Raw genomic sequence first — 10,701 nt, forward strand, 5'->3', positions numbered from 1 at the left:
CAGAATTTACTGGCAATCTGCTTTTTATGACTGTGCCTGGCTCATTTGGCCTGAAATCAGTGAACTTGAATACAAAAGTGAGCAGGTTTCTGCCAGCCTGGCTCCTATTGCCTGTGGTGGGCTTAGGACCAATCCCATAAGCAACTTTTGGCCCCCTGACTGGTTATGGGGCAGCAATTCTTCAGCCTCAGCTAGGTGAACACATGTACTTGTGGCCCTCTTGCCCATGGGCATACATCATCCTGCAGTGGAGGCAGAATGTGTCCATCCTCGACACCGCTCCATACTCCCCAAGCACCCTAAAAACTCAGAGCTCTAGCCTGTGCCACCTCTTCCTCTCCAAGAGGATGACTGACTGACACGAATGGCACTACTGATGCAACAGGAAAAGCTAAGCAGGTTATGCCAGCCTTCCTTATGCCAGACAAAGCTATAGGGAAACGCTATACTCTTTACTAGGCCAAATGGCAAATTATTTTTCTCCTTCTCCTTCCAGACTTGTTAAAAAGAATAAATAAAAATCCTTCTGGCCCTGGTAATGACTTTTGTCCATTATAGGATTCAAATGCATGGAGAGTAGGAAATATATACACCAAACTTTCATCCAGGGACAAAAACACAGCAGATGTAAGCACAAGGACCTCAAATTAAATGCAGGTTTTATTCCCCTATTATCCAGGTATCTGCTCCCTTCCAATAACTTCTCTTTTAACCTGGGAGTTACAGTTCAAGGGTAAACTGTTAATTGCTTCAGCCAAAAGGCTTAAATGCTTATTCTTATCACCACAGAAATCTCAATGCAGTGATGTGCCTGTCAGAACCGACTAAAGAACCTGGACATTTGCCTCATTTACACAAAAATTTGATTTGGATCCATGACTCATATCTGCCTGAACCAGAATGCTGACACCAAATACCAGGAACTTCAGATACCCCTTCGAGTAGTACCCCTTTATCTATAAAGAGAGAGCTCAGAACACACTTTTTCCGTTATTAAACTGAAATATGCACTAGCCAGTTTTAGAAAGAGTTTCACCATTTTCAGTCTTAGGAAATATCATAGTTCCTAAGAGCTGCAGCCACAAACTAGAATCCTGTTGTGTGAACTATTGTACAAAACGACCAAGATATTTTCCAAAGACAATGCCTTCTCCTATTTATAATGAAACTAGGAAATTAAAAGTTTTCCTTTATCCTAGAGGAGCGTAACTGTTAATGCGCATTCTATAAGGGTCCTGCTGAGTGTGCTTTTAAAACCCACATGAATTTGCACCAGAAATATTACCGGAAATGCTGGCAAATTATTTTTCAGCTTAGGGCAGGGACTGTGAACACTCTGGGCTGGTGCAGACTGCAGGATAAGAATACTTCCTTTTAAAAGCAACTGATTCTGCAGCGGCTGTTCTGCTGAGGTTACACAGATGACAGTTAAGGATCCCAGTCATCCCGGTCTACGCAAGGCTTTCTCTGTAATAACTCAGCTGTCTGCCCAAGCTCAGCCTCTTGTGACAGGTATGACTGCACTCCTATTTTACTCATGCAGTTATGATTGCATACAGTATTTAATTAATTACATACATAACTAGGCAATTATGGATCTCACAAAGCAGTTACACTGTTATCTGACTTTTACATGAACTGAAAGCACAGAACTGGCTGTACAACTGTATATATATATATATGGCAGATGTAAATCACGAATCAGTTGGCTTTGCTTAACTGTGTGCAATTTTAAGCCATCAACCCCAGTTATATTTTGTATGAGACATTCTTTGGTTAATTTTATTAGGTAACAGCTTTCCTGATTGGTTGACAGCATTAGGAGGGAAAGGTTTGCAGTAAGAAGTTTCATAGGTCTCAAGCACAAAACTGAAAGTTGCTTTCTGAGAAGGATATGGCAAGAGTAAACAGCACAGTTTTTTCTTCAAAGCACTGTGGTAAAGTACACAGGTAAGCGTGTTTCCTCTCCAACAGCCATCTGGCCCACCACAGGCTTTGTCCCTCTCTCACCATTAGCATTGTTTTTATTTCATTCTTAATATGGACAAGGCAGTAAGAGAAGAACAATAATACATTCACAATAGCACAAGAAGTGACTTCCGTGTTATGGTGCCGACCAAATCTCTCTTGACCTTTTTGTTTCTTCTGCATTTGAAAGACAAAGAGAGAATGGAGTGGGGAATATGGCTTTTCATATACATAAAGCCCTAATTCTCATTTATCGTCTCTCTTTTTAATTTAAAAGCACTTCTGTGGCACTTGCTTAACATTCACGTCACCCTGTGCACAGATAGATTTTTGGACAGAAAAGAAATAATACTGTGCCTAAAGCACATTAGGTTTTTTGCAAGGCAGCAGATGAAGAAGCCTTGCAAAGCTCTCTCACTTCCCCTTTATCATCCCCCCTCTCCCATTCAGTGACACTCCATCACTTTTTTATCTGCCCCACTCCCACATTCACACACCCTACATCACCTTTTAATCAGTGGGATCCCAGAAAAGGTACCAAATGAAACCCCATCTGCAGTGACACCCTGAGCAGCGATGAGCAGGAGCTCTCCTGAGCCAAATATTACGAATTAAACCACACAGCGGCATTGTTAACCTCTTTGTGCAGGAGGGTGGGATTAACAGGAAATATGAACAGAGATTACTGAGAGCAACATTCACTTTGAGCTGTAAATCCTGGAAAAACGAGTAACCAGCAGCAGAATCAGGGAGGCTTGGAGGTGAGCAGTTGTCCTGTGCTCAGCGCTAAACTGTGCTTAGGATAAGGCACCATTTCGCTGAGACTGCAGAAGCATTATTTACCGAGAGCACTGCTGTGAAGAAATTGCTCTCAAAACATTTGTTTTGAGACTTTCATTAGTCTCCTTCCATGATCAGAAAGATCCTCCTAAAGAAAACAGACGACTTGAAGTTCACTAAAACGGTGTGTGTCCCCAGTGCAGAGACATTCCCATCTCATCAGCACCTTTAGGCACCACTCTCCCCTCCCTGGTTTCTGTGTATGTTTTGATTATGTAGATTGGGGGGTTTTGGTTTGTTTGGGTTGTTGTTGTTGGTTTTTTTTTTGTCTCCAGGTTTCTATGAATGGGACGATGGGAAAGAACAAAAACAAAACCAAAGAAACCTAAAAAAAGAAACCCAAACCTGCAAGTGCAACTGCTTGAATAGTTTTAGCGATTGAAACATCCAAGAACCTAAGTCCAAGTGCCCTCTACTGGCATTAGAGAGGCAGATGTGGCTGGGTGAGGAGGAGGCGGTGCAGAAGGAGGAGGGAAGTGATATTAAGCAATAGTGAAAGGAAGCTGTGTCAATAAAGTGGGTACGGACTGAAAACTATAATCGCATAGCAGAGCTATTAAACTGTTGGCAGGCTGGGTTGTTCGTGTAATGCACAGTACATGCCAAAAAGCATACTGCTGGTGTAAAAGAACTAACAAGCCAGGATGTTGAAATAACTTTTGTTTTAGGGATAGGGAAGGGGAGATAATGAAACTCTTTAATGTAAGATTATGTCTGTACTCCTGATACAGAAGATGTCTTTTTTACTTTAATTATCCTTGGCTTTTAAATTTCACACTGAAAAAAGGGAGTGAGGGAGAAAGTTAAGGAAGGGTGAGGGAGTTAAGGAAGAAAATCTTTTGGTTATTTAGTACTTAATGTCTTTATTTTAAAGCTGAGAAAACCAGTTGTGCAACACTGACATTATCACATGAATCTAGTCCTGGAAGAAATTATATCATGTGTGCTTATAGGAACCTAATCCAGGAGGTCCCAGGAATGCCGGGATTGTATGTGTGTACATGCACGCACACACACACACTGACAAAACAGTTAATGGAAAATCTGTTTCAGACAGTCATTTTTGGATAGAACAACTCATTCTTGCCCTGCAAGGAAAGCAGTGTGTACACATTTATTGGTACCACTGTGCTGACATTTAGCGAATTTGCAAGATCAAGCAGTACTTTGCAGTGTACACTTGTAGGGCGTACAGATTTTACTGGGCTCAGTAATCCACAGGATCTTATCGACTGCCTCAATAAAAGTTGAAACAACCCTAACATTATTGCAGACAAACAGATTAACTGCAGTAGAAAGGGAGGGCTACTTAAGAAAAAAGACTTTAACAGAAATTCAAGTGGCAAACTCTGGTAAACCAATGGTTTAAAATATATGTAGTTCAGGGAAAGTGCTTTTCAAATCCTGTAATAACAGCAGTGACTTTTTTACTGAAGAGAGCATGTCAAGAATGGAGAGACATGCAGCATTCACAAGACACAAAGGCGCTGGGGTAGCAAAGCCCAGAACAGGAGAGCTGGACGGAGATGGGATTCAGCTGCCGCATGAGGAAGCAACTTGGGGAAGTGACAATTTTGTCTGTTTTTCTGCCAGGAAGGCAGGGGAGGAGCCTGCTCTGTACAGGCTGAATAAAGCTGGATGGGATTGCGATTACTCACTGGAAGACTGATGTGACTATTCCAAATATGTGTACAGTGTCCTTTTTCCCTTGCTGTGTCCAGAATCCGTTTCAGAAATGTCATAATCCAAGTGGTTCAGTAAGTAGCTGCAATATTTATCCTACTGGGAGAGGACGAGCACCACTCAAGATTTGCAGCATTGCCTGTTCTGCATTCTGCTAAATTCACTTTAGGTAATCCTAATGTATACCAATTTAATTAGAGTACAAGCAATTCAGTTTTTGACATCTATATTATCCTAGCACAGGTTTAAACACACCAGAAACGGTGCCAAGGCCTTGTGTGAAATAAGGTTCATGCATTATACTTTTTCCTACAAAACAAAACAAAAATCATGTATTATGCTTTTGTTAGACTGGAACTTGAAGTAAGATCTAGTTCCCAATATGACCACCAGATCAGCCACACAGTATCAGCCTAAAACACCTTAAAATCCTGGTCACCTTTCTGATACAGATATAAATCAAGACAAACTTTCTCCTGCTAGCCAGTTAGCTTAGGGTCTCTTTCTGTATGAAACACATGTTGATATTTGATTACTGCCTTTAATAGTGTCCATCTGTGGAAAGGGCTGCAGTGCCAATACACACGCATGAAAGCGGTAATCTTATTTTCATACCAAGGATTGTTTTATCTGCTCCATCTTTAACATTTTACTGCTGAGAACAGGTTGTGCATATGGTTCTGCAGCAGCTTATTTGCAGTCCATTTCATTGTGAGCACCTCCCTTTTCACACCTTCCATTTTCCACCTGAGCTGATGCTTTACAAAGTGCAGCAACATTCGCTTTTATATAGTGTTCATCATCTGGCCCAAGTCTAAACGTCCTCATGGGCCGGATATTAAATCATAAACATCTCAGGACTAGTTCTGATAATGAAAGTTAAATATCCCACCAAATGCAACAGGAAAGAAAAAAAGGAAAAATAAAAAGAAAAAAAAGGAAGAAAAAGTCTATTTTGCCCAAGTGTGGACACATCTCACTTGAACAATAACCACATGTGAAACAGGGCTATGGTGAGGCTGGAAACATTGTCCCCTGGAGACAGTTACCAAACCTGCCTTGTAGAAGAATGTCTCAGGGGTAATATACACTGGGAAAAGTGAAATTAAATACATACATGAGCTGTCTTTTCACATGATCCTTGCATACTATTATGAGAAGAGCCTGGCTTGTCCCTGTACTTTTCAGGGTCTTCCACTTGGCATGGAAGTCCCAGATTCTGAAGGTTCCAGGAGCAGCTCTTCATTTTGGCTCTTCTAAGAGAAGTGGTGTAGTGGTGTATAAGGCCTCCATCTGTCTCATGCTGTACTTTGAGGAGGCTACAAGGAAAACAGCCATCAACAGGGAAAGGCCCTAAGGGTGACCGATGCTGCTCCCACCCCAACTCACAAGCCCCTCCTCTGTTGGGCCACTGCTTTCTCTATTCCTGGCTTTAATGTAAGGAAGCCCAATTACATCTATGAAGTACAAATAGGTGAAAGAATAATAATGCATTATCTTACTGGAGCTGTCTATTTTGAAGGTAGACATTGCATTAACTTGCAAAAAGTGATTTTTCAGCCAGAATTTATTTTCTTCCTCAGACAGTTAACAGCAAGATCCAACTCAGACTAACAACTGGAATAAAGATCTCACTTTAAATACACGGGATGTTTGTTGGTGATAACAACCTGATTACTCACATCCCTGTTGATTATCTCAGACTGCAAACTGAAATCGTTCAGAAGTACTTCAATACTTCATGTTCTGTTGTTGGTAGAAGAAAGATCAACTAAATGCATTAAGAGGAAGTCAGATACAGAAAAGTACTTAGATAAATGTGATCAATGCATGGTGTCTGACAATACAATTTTGATCCGGAAAACATGAAAAAGTATTCATCAAAAATGAAAGTTGTCCCCAAGCTTACAATGTCAGGTCCAAACTAACATCATGTTTTTCAACTCTAACAGGAACTAACACTACAGTCTCATGAAGAGTCAACTGGAGGAAGTAAATGCAAAACAAATGAGAAGGTTGAAAGCATGCTAATAATGTCAATTTGGGGTGACCTTTACAATGTCTCACCACCAAAGAATCAGCATTCATGAAAGGTTAAGTTCATTGAGAAGCTACAAGCCAAATAGCCCAAAATTGAAGCATGCATAATCATTAGTTGCTTAGGAAATTCTTGGCAAATGTGTGTACATAAGAACAAAGATACATCTGTGAACAAAAACTTAAGGAACACTTTCTGCAAAACCCTAAATACTATTTCCATCCTAGAATATAGACATTTACAAGTAATTCTGCCAGTAACCAGTAGTAATTTTAGTACAATGTTTGCTTCCAAGAACTTGAAAGCACCTACTCTTGTGTAATGGACTAGGAATAGTAACTACCATCTTTACCCTGTCTACAGCAATTACTTTTAGTTTTTTTTTCTCTTGAAGCTAGAAAAATGAGGCACAGACTTGATGAAAGAGACTAAATTTTTAAAAATTCTTCTACTTTTAGCATATGGTTTAATTTCAGTTTTCGCCAAGCTAGAACAATATACTTTACAGGAGACAAAATGATGAATGCTTAATTTTGGGTTCTGTTAAAACAAACAACTTTCTCTAAAAGCACATGCTTTGTTTCAAAGTGACATTTGTTAAAAGCCTCAGTGTCCATATTATATTACATCACTGCAGGTCAGCTATCATGACTGACACAGTGACATGGGGCAATGAAAGAAGGCAGATTTGCCTTAACCCTCACCACGCCACATCTCCTGCATGCTCTAATCACACCACAGACTTCTGGCTCCTTTCGCACTGTTTCTAAACCTCTTTGCAACAACCAAGCTAGGTAGAGATTTTTGCTTGTTGAGAAAGCAAAGAAACAAAAAACCCAAAACAATCCCTCCCAAAATTAACCCAAGAAACAATATTTCATTCTGTCTAGCAAAGGCAGGCTTTCTGATGCTAATGTGCCAAAACCCACCATCACTCTCTCATCAGGATACTCAAGTCCTGCTCCACTGTCTCAGTGAGGCTTGGAAGTGACATATCCCCTACTTAGAGAACACCAGCACATTTCACAGGGAAAGGCAACTTTAAAAAGTAAGCTTGTTATTTCTGTGATGAATGTTCCTATGTAATTCTGGGCTTCAGTCATTGCCATTAGCCTTAAAATAAATATTGACGGAGGTCAAAGCTGTTTATGTTTTCAGGGCTGAAGTTTGGTGGCTAAATCCACATTTAGGCTTCTAACAAAAAACTGGGAGAGTGTACTGCTTCACTGGGCTATGGGTGTGCAACGCTTCCGAAAGGGCTTCAGCTAAGCTACTGCCACGGCCTTTCCACACAAACCATACCACAAATGCCAGAGGAGGCTCAACCCAGAGAAGTTTATCAAGGACTGGTGTCTCCTTGAAGGCCATGAGTAGACCCCACATGAAAGGCTGAGTACATGCTCCAGATTGAAAAGACAACAAAACAATACCATGATGGCCTGTCTACCCAAGGGGTGGTTCAGTAACACACAGCTCGTACCTGGTCTGGTCAGACCCTGGCCTTTCTTTCTTCTAGCAGCTGATGTGCTGGCTGTATCTTCCCACTTCCTTTCAATGCAGCTTAAGCCATCTCAGCAACTCATATATGAAAACCAACTGGGCTCACTCACCCCACTGCGGTAATTAACCCTTGCTAGGTCTCTGTGGGACCTTCAGACACCACTGCAACAGCAGCTTGAAGGAAACAAAACCTAGTCTTTACTTGGCATTTTTACTGACAGCATTGCATGGAGGCGAGAGGGTGGAAGAAGAGAGCCAAAAATGATTTTCAAGTACAGTCACAACATTGATAAAAGCCTTAGTGTGGATTTAGTCACACTGGAATTAAATGTGTGTAGCTGGTGTCTCCGGCAGGGGTGTGCTGCTAACACAGTTGCAGGCACTTAGCTGCAATCACCAAAATGCTTCTTGTGTACACTGTTAGTGGGTTCCTGGCTACAGGGAATTGATTCCAGAACACCCAAGACCAGATTCTGCTCCATGATTCCAGATTTGAATGTAGACATACATTTTGTGTCAGTAAATAGGTGCTATTGAAGCTGTCTAGCTTTAATTACTGAATTTGATGAAGGACGCCTGCTAATTTGTGCTGCAGGCATTTAAGTGGTTATTGTCTCTACCTACTTGTTATTCTATTCTGCTGGCACCTGAGGGAGAGGACACCTTTCAGTCACCTCAGGTCACACCCAGGGATTTTAGTTTACAGAAATAAATACCCAAGGCTGTAAAACACTTTAGTGAACAGCTAATACAGGTTTACTTCTGCAAGTCTCCCATAGTACTTCCAGTAAGAATCACCAGGCTTTAGGAACTCACCAGATATCTATTTATCTGGATATTTATATGAACCTGATCTTCTCAGCAGCGAAGCATGATGTGCATTCATACATAGTGTGGCGTCACCTCCAGAATGGTGGCAACAAGCACCTATGTTCGTATATTTACTAGAAATAGCACAAGCTATGCAGAGGCAGGAATTTATGGTCTCCTACGCAGAGGATGAGTAAGAAGGCTTTGAGAAGGAAAAGATACGGGATCTGAAGCAGGCAGCAGGACATCTGCAAGCTAAGCTCTTGCTGTTCTTACAAGCCGGGCATTGTAGCAGTGATTACAGCGCTGCCTACTGCCCGGTTACCCCACGCTCGCTCCCAGCCCACAGAGGTGGAGGCTGAAGCCAGCTGCTGGCAAAATCCCACTCTTTCTTCCAAGCCCTCCTCTGTTTATGCCCTTGAAGGGAGCTGCTCCCTGCGTGCAGCGCTCTGTGACAACCTGCCTGCGGAGGAATCGTGACAGCAGTGTTTTGATTTGGGCTTTCTGCAGTGAATGAGTGATAGGAAGATTTTCAGTTCTACCAGACAGACATATGTTCTTATTTTATCAGTCTTCTGCTTATCAGGGCTTATATAATCTATTTGTGTAGGAACAGGGCAGTTGATAATTACACGCTTTTCCAATACTGTGAATCAGTGTTAAAGAAAAAACAGAAGAAAGCTTGCTTCAGAGGCAAGCTCAATTTTACAAGCAAATTTTTCCCAAGCAGTTCTCTTCCATTTATGACAGCCACTGCCAGTGCTCAAAAGCTGCAAAAAGCAAGCTTCCCGTGATGACAGTGCCTCAACGTACTGGGTTACTTCAAACTCATTTAGTCAATAATACAATTTCAGTTTATAACAACTAAGAGTCTATTTTCCAACTGACTAGAAACTGATGACAGAAAAAAAAAAGTGAAAACTCTGCAGCTTAATCTTCACTTCCTTTCTGTTTTCCAAACAGCTCTAATGAAGTAATCACAAATATCCTTAAAATTTATGAAGTACTTCAACAACGTTTTGAATGTCCTGAAGATTGTGTCCAGGGTCTGTCTTTATCATTACAATAATCATAAAGAACCTTACTCCTACTCTGTGTAAAGGTAGGTGAAGGGGTATTGTGGAATGCTGCATCACCTGCTTACAGTGGGATGTGATAAAGAAGGAATTTGGACTTTATACCTTTCCGGTTTAAACTCAAATCGCTAATGCTTCCTGTGCAGGAGGCTGTTTTCCTATGCAGTTTAGTAGGTGACAAACTTAATAGGAAATGATTAAGTAAAAGCAAAGAGTGTTGATAAGAGTTTTATTCATCTGCAAGGCTTTTGATAATTTGTTTTCAGAAAAGAATACAGTCTTTAAGGAATTTATACTCATCTTCAGCCTCCGTCAAGACTGCTGCAGAATTTCCTGTTTTTGTGTTCTCAGAACTACTAAACTGCTGAAGTTGCCAGTAAAGACCTGGGTGTGTTATCCAGAAGAGGTGGAGTCTGTAGCAAATCCGGATTCTTCACTGTTATTCCCAAATGAGTATACTGAAGCTAGAGCTATTCCATCTTTAACCTCACAAATGGGGTCAGTTCCCACAGCCACAACTCATCTGTGCACTAACCCTTTCTGTTTGTCTTCTGCCATGCTATCTTTTCTATGTATGAAACCATGGATTTTGTGGCATAAGCTGCCTCAAAGCCAGCTGTAAACATTTACATATAAAAAGATATTAAGGTAGTCTTAAAACATGTTCTAAGCCCTGGGTGCAGAGCCAGCAATGTGAAACACACAAACCCTGGAAGCAGCTTTGTTACTCCCTCATGTAACACTGGTCTCAAGTGTAAGCAGACTGACCCCTCATGGCCTAAAGTG

The 10,701-nt window shown here is 41.2% G+C and overlaps 1 long non-coding RNA gene across 1 annotated transcript; it reads left to right on the forward strand.

Annotated features, from left to right (window-relative positions):
* Positions 1 to 1,391: 1,391 nt before the first annotated feature.
* LOC136020394 (uncharacterized) lies at positions 1,392 to 4,461 on the forward strand. The gene is made up of 3 exons (XR_010615328.1): positions 1,392 to 1,512; positions 1,790 to 1,950; positions 3,084 to 4,461. It is a non-coding gene; the product is annotated as an uncharacterized LOC136020394 (long non-coding RNA).
* Positions 4,462 to 10,701: the final 6,240 nt, after the last annotated feature.

This window comes from Lathamus discolor, chromosome 11 (assembly GCF_037157495.1).
Source record: "Lathamus discolor isolate bLatDis1 chromosome 11, bLatDis1.hap1, whole genome shotgun sequence".
NCBI classification, from domain to species: domain Eukaryota; kingdom Metazoa; phylum Chordata; class Aves; order Psittaciformes; family Psittacidae; genus Lathamus; species Lathamus discolor.